General features: G+C 36.8%; 1 non-coding gene across 1 annotated transcript; it reads left to right on the top strand.

Moving 5' to 3' along the window:
• Nucleotides 1-3,073: 3,073 nt before the first annotated feature.
• On the top strand, nucleotides 3,074-3,199 carry LOC113902634. The gene has a single exon (XR_003513893.1). It is a non-coding gene; the product is annotated as a small nucleolar RNA SNORA25 (small nucleolar RNA).
• The last annotated feature ends 2,966 nt before the right edge of the window (nucleotides 3,200-6,165 follow it).

Below are 6,165 nucleotides of genomic sequence, written 5' to 3'. Positions count from 1 at the left end.
GGTTGGCAAAGTAAAGTCTTTGCTTTTTAATATAATATCATATATGAAACGAGTTGCCAGTCCAGGTTCCATGCACGATACTGGATGCTTGGGTCTGGTGCACTGGGACGACCCAAAGGGATGGTAAGGGGAGGGAGGAGTGAGGACGGTTCAGGATGGGGAACATGTGTATACCTGTGGCAGATTCATGTTGGTATATGGCAAAACCGATACAATATTGTAAAGTTAAAAAATAAAATAAAATAATTAAAAAAATATACCGTCTAGGTTGGTCATAACTTTTCTTCCAAGGAGTAAGCATCTTTTAATTTTATGATTGCAGTCACCATCTGCAGTGCTTTTGGAGCCCCCCAAAATAAAGTCTGTCACTGTTTCCACAGTTTCCCCATGTATTTCCCATGAAGTGATGGGACCAGATGCCATGATCTTAGTTTTCTGGATGTTGAATTTTAAGCCAACTTTTTCACTCTCCTCTTTCACTTTCATCAAGAGGCTCTTTAGTTTTTCACTTTCTGCCATAAGAGTGGTGTCATCTGTTTATCTGAGATTATCGATATTTCTCCTGGAAATCTTGATTCCTGCCTGTGCTTCATCCAACCCAGTGTTTCTTATGATGTACTCTGCAAATAAGTTGAGTAAGCAGGGTGACGATATACAGCCTTAATGTACTCCTTTCCCTATTTGGAGCCAGTCTGTTGTTCCATGTCCAGTTCTAACTGTTGCTTCTTGACCTATAGTTAGTAAAATAAAATTTAAAAAGAACTTCTGAAACACTTTTTCCTATTGGAAAAAAGGATAACATTTCTCAAAAAGACTTGTATGTGGAATTCTAGTTAATATGTTTCACATGCATAACATACTATTCAAAAATTGGTATTATTTTGGAAATTTATAAAAATTTTGAGGGCAGTCACTAAGTTATAGTAGCCAAACAACTTCCAGTTCAAAATGATCAGTCTTTTTCAACAGTGATGGTTAGTTGCATTTAACACTATACCTTCTGAACTCTTAGATTTGTGTCAGGATCTTTATTTCTTTCACTTTCTAGATATTATACTTTATGTTTTATATGTTCCTTGAATTATTTTATACTTATTCACTGTTTTCTCATCAATGATATTGATTCTTTGTAGAAGTTCTTTTATCATTTATGCCTAAAATTTTCTTTCATGCTCCTAAGACACTTTATTAATCTGTCAGCAACTGAAGAAGTGATTGATTTAATTAACGAGCAATTCTGACATGATACAGCATATTTTAATTAATTTATATGGGAGCAATGGAGTTTAAAAAGCATGTTTCCATTATCCAAAGAAACATGAAATAACGATACAAAATCCAAGGAATAAACACATATTGTATTTTACATATTAAATTACCTGACAGATGGTATGTTATAAATAATCTTGGACTTGCTACCAAAATGTGTATGTGTATGTGTGTGTACTCAGTCATGTCTGATTCTTTGCAACCCCATAGACTGTAGACCTTCAGGATCCTTTGTCCACAAAATTTTCCAGATAACAATACTGGATCTGGTTGCCATTTCCTACTCCAGGGGATTTTCCCAACCCAGGGAACTAACTTGCATCTCTAGAGTGTCATGCATTGGCGGGTACATTTTTTAATACTAGCACTACCTGCTACCAGAATACCAGCACACAATTCTGTATTTCTGGGTCAACAATCAAAAGAAAGTGACCTCAAAGACCACTGCCTGCTTCATGAATTTGTCTTCATATAATGGCCACATAAATTGGCCACCAGTTTGTGAAATGTCCTATAATATTGATTTTTATCTCACTGATGTGATCTAATTAGGTTTGCTGTGGCTGCAGTTAGATAAACTGCTTAGGCATATTTTAATATATCTGCTGGTACACTGGTAAACCAGATCTCTTAAAAGACAACAAAAATTTTGATTTGCTTTATTTGCCATTTTCTGTGATAAAAAATTTCCAGATATAATCAAACTATGAATAATTTAACAGTGAGTTTCCCAAAGTGCTGACTTTTGAGAATTGGCTCATGGATGGAGGAAACTGATGGGCTACAGTTGGTGGGGTCACAAAGAGGAAGACACGACTGAGCAACTAACACCTTCAGTTCTGTTTTTCTCCAGTCAGTGCTTGCCAGATTCAACTCAGACGCAGTTGAAGTTCATTAACCAATATGGTCATCACTTAGACTTCACAAGTTCTACAGGAAACAAGTTGATAAAACTATCCATTTGTAAACATATCCTTTGTTGTTTAATTGCTAAGTCATGTCTGACTCTTTTGCAACCCATGGGATATAGTCTTCCAGGCGCCTCTGTCCATGAGATTTTACACGCAAGAATACTGGAGTGGGTTGCCATTTCCTTCTGCAGCGGATCTTTCCGACTCAGAGATCCAACCTGTCTCCTGCATTGGCAGGACATTCTTTGCCACTGAGCCACCAGGAAAGTCCATGTACTACTTTTTAGAAAAAAAATGAACTCCTTAGAGACCAGAATCACAGACATAGAGTGTATGTGGGTTCAGAAGGTGGACACAGAGCTACAGGAGATTATTTCTAGACCCTGAAACATACTGGAATTCTCTTCTGGATTTTAAAATGTCTGAGAGATGCTAATCATGCTCTTTTTTTGTAACAGAAAGTCTACAACTGCTATGTTAAGCCTGCTTCACCTCTGTATTTTGAAAGTAACCAATTTGTTTTTTAGATTCCTTAACTGAAATCTCATCCACACATTTGGAATTTTTAAGCTGATAATACTTTGATGATATTTTGACTTTTAGTTGATGTTGTAATATAGCACATTTAGGTAATTGCCTGGTTTTATGAATTATTCTAAAGGGGCAGTAATAAAGACAACATGGCTTTGGTGTCAAATAAATAGGTCATTGAAACAACCACAGAAATAGACCTACATATATAAGGACAACAGATTTTTGCACAGTTGCAAAGGCAATGTGTGGGATATGAATGCAATTTTCTACAAATGATTCGGGATCAGTTGGATATTTTTACATGAAAATTAAACTTTAACCCACACTGTATGCTATATTAAAAAAAAAAAAAAGACTCTAGGTCATTTCAGAGAGGGCTGATGGAACCAAATCCCAGAGCTCTTAACACTGTGACCAAAGATTGAGTTCTCCATTGCATATTGTAGTCACTTGATGGTGTTATGCTTCCTGTTGGAGATACAAGCCATTATTTCTATGACTGATGATGTGGGAATGTAAAAATAAATGTAAATGCCTTCCAAGTTAAAAAAAAAAAAGACTCAAATGTATCACAGACCAAAATATATCACAGATCAAAATGTAAAATATAAATTTTAATCTTCTAAAATAAGACAGAGAAAAACAAAATCTTTTGACTTAAAATATGTGAAGATTTCTTAAACACAAACCAAAAATAAGATCCTTAAAAGTACAAATTGATAAATTGAGCCTCAACAAAATTAAACACTTTTGCTCATGAAAGACACTATTAAGAGAATGATAAAACAAACCACAGATTGGCAAGAAATATTTGAAACTCTTACATTTGATAGAAAATTTCATCCAGAGTGTTTAAATTCTCTCAAAACTCAGTAAAAAAATTGAAAACTCAAGTAAAAATATTAAAAAAAATTTGAAAAGATATTTCACCAAAAAGATACAGAGATGTCTAGGAAGCACATAAAACAGTATTCATCATCACCAGTGACTGTGAGTACATTAAATAATACACACTAAAATTCTAACACACAGCTATTAGAATGACTAAAATTAAAAATAGTAACCATACAATATGTTGGAAAGGACATGGAGAAACTAGATCTCTTATAAACTGCTGACATAAGTATATGATGGTGGTAGTGTCTGACTAAGTGGTATCTAACTCTTACAACCCCATGGACTGAGGCAGACCAGGCTCCTCTGTCCTGGCAAGAGTACTGGAGTGGGTTGCCATTTCCTCTTCCAGGGAATCTTCCAGACTCTGAGATTGAACCCACGTCTCTTGCATCTCCTGCATTAGCAGGTGGATTCTTTCCTCTGAGCCACCAGGGAAGACCAAGCACATGATGTGCCTGAGTTTAAGTTACTTCAGTCATGTCCAACTCTTTGTAACCGTATGGACCATAATCCATCAAGCTCCTCTGTCTGTTGGATTCTCCAGGAATGAATACTAGGGTAGGTGGCCATGCCCTCTTCCAGGAAATCTTCCTGATCCAGGGATTGAACCCAGGTCTCCTGCATTTCCTGCATTGGCAGGTGGATTCTTTATCACCAGCACCAACCAGGAAGCCCTAAGTATATAATATAACTGCTTAAAAAACCCTTTGACAGCTTCTTAAGATGTCTACATACATTTTATTAGTTTTATTAAAATTTATTTACTTTATTAAAATATCTACATATATACACACTCCATGTTATCCTTCTATATTCCCTTGGTCCATACGTATAGACATGTGTATGAAGGTTCATAGAAACTTCATTTCCTCTGTTTCTATGAGTGAAACTTACTTATTTATTTATTATTTTTAGTGGTACCATACAGTATTTTTTCTTTATCTGATTTATTTCACTTAGCATAATGCCCTCTAGTTCTATTCACGTTGTTAAAAATCTTAGATTTTCCTTTTTCTTCATGGTTAAATAGCATTCCATCTATCATTTATCTACCTATCTATCTATATTTATCACATTGTCTTTATTCACCTGCTAATGGACTCATATTATTTCCATATCTTCGTTGTTGGAATATGCAGATGACACCACCCTTATGGCAGAAAGTGAAGAAGAACGAAAGAGCCTCTTGATGAAAGTGAAAGAGGAGAGTGAAAAAATTGGCTTAAACTCAACATTCAGAAAACTAAGATCATGGCATCTGGTCCCATCACTTCATGGCAAATAGATGAGGAAGAAATGGAAAATGTTTGCTAATAGGTAAACATATAAACAAACTGTTTTGCCCTATACAATGGAATACTGTTACTGAACCCAAGTTTGGATACTCACAGCTCATAAGCCAATAATTTGAAAGGCTAGCGTTGGTAGAAAATTATAACATTTTAGTCAGAAAAACCAGCAATGTGTGGAGAAGATGCCCTCATATTCAGAGACCAACTCCAAAGATTCTTCTCAGCCATGTCAGTTTTTTAAGAGAAAAATTGGGGGAAGATTCTCCTTGAATCATCCAGGCAGCAGGTTGGGTTCTGCATCCTTCTCTATTGTGTGCAGACTGGCTGACTCTTCACATGTTATCTTGACCAAGAGATCTTCCTGCAGGATTGCTAAAGACCTATTGGGGTCGCCAGCTAGTCATTTTTTAACTGCTAATTCTTCTTTTTTTATCTAGGAAAATGAATAAATAGTTTAGACAAGGCATGCTGTGCATTCAGAGCATAAGTCAAGAATCAGTCTCAATTGCTTAGTGATCTCATCCCTATAAATAGGTTTTTTTTTTAAGGTTAGAGGGGGCTTCCCAGGTGGCACCTGTGCAAGAGATGTAAGAGACGTGGATTCAATGGACGTGACTGAAATGACTTAGCACGCAAGCACACAGGTTAGAGGGAAACAGAATGGGCAAACAGGTGAGAGTTGGACTATAAAGAAAGCTGAGCTTCGAAGAATTGATGCTTTTGAACTGTGGTGTTGGAGAAAACTCTTGAGAGTCCCTTGGACTGCAAGGAGATCCAACCAGTCCATCCTAAAGGAAATCAGTCCTGAATACTCACTGGAAGGATTGATGTTGAAGCTGAAACTCCAATACTTTGGCCACCTATTGCAAAGAACTGACTCATTTGAAAAGACCCTGGTGCTGGGAAGGATTGAAGGCAGGAGGAGAAGGGGATGATGGAGGATGAGATGGTTGGATGGCATCACTGACTGGATGGACATGAGTTTGAGCAAGCTCCGGGAGTTTGTGATGGACAGGAAAGCCTGGGGTGCTGCAGTCCATGGGGTCACAAAGAGTCGGACCCTATTGAGTGACTGAACTGAACTTAAGGGAAATAAGCAAAAATATTGGTAATATACAATCCCATTTATGTAAATATATGAAAATGCCAACTAACCCACAGAGACAGAAAGCATCTAAGTGGTTGCCTTAGGATGAGGTGGAGAGAATGTTAGGTGGCACGGGGAAGGGAGTTATAAAGGAGACAGAAAAAAGCTTTTTCTT

The sequence above is a fragment of the Bos indicus x Bos taurus genome, chromosome 12 (assembly GCF_003369695.1).
Source record: "Bos indicus x Bos taurus breed Angus x Brahman F1 hybrid chromosome 12, Bos_hybrid_MaternalHap_v2.0, whole genome shotgun sequence".
Taxonomy (NCBI): domain Eukaryota; kingdom Metazoa; phylum Chordata; class Mammalia; order Artiodactyla; family Bovidae; genus Bos; species Bos indicus x Bos taurus.
Note: the sequence above shows the minus strand (reverse complement) of the source record. Positions and strands in the feature narration are given on the sequence as shown.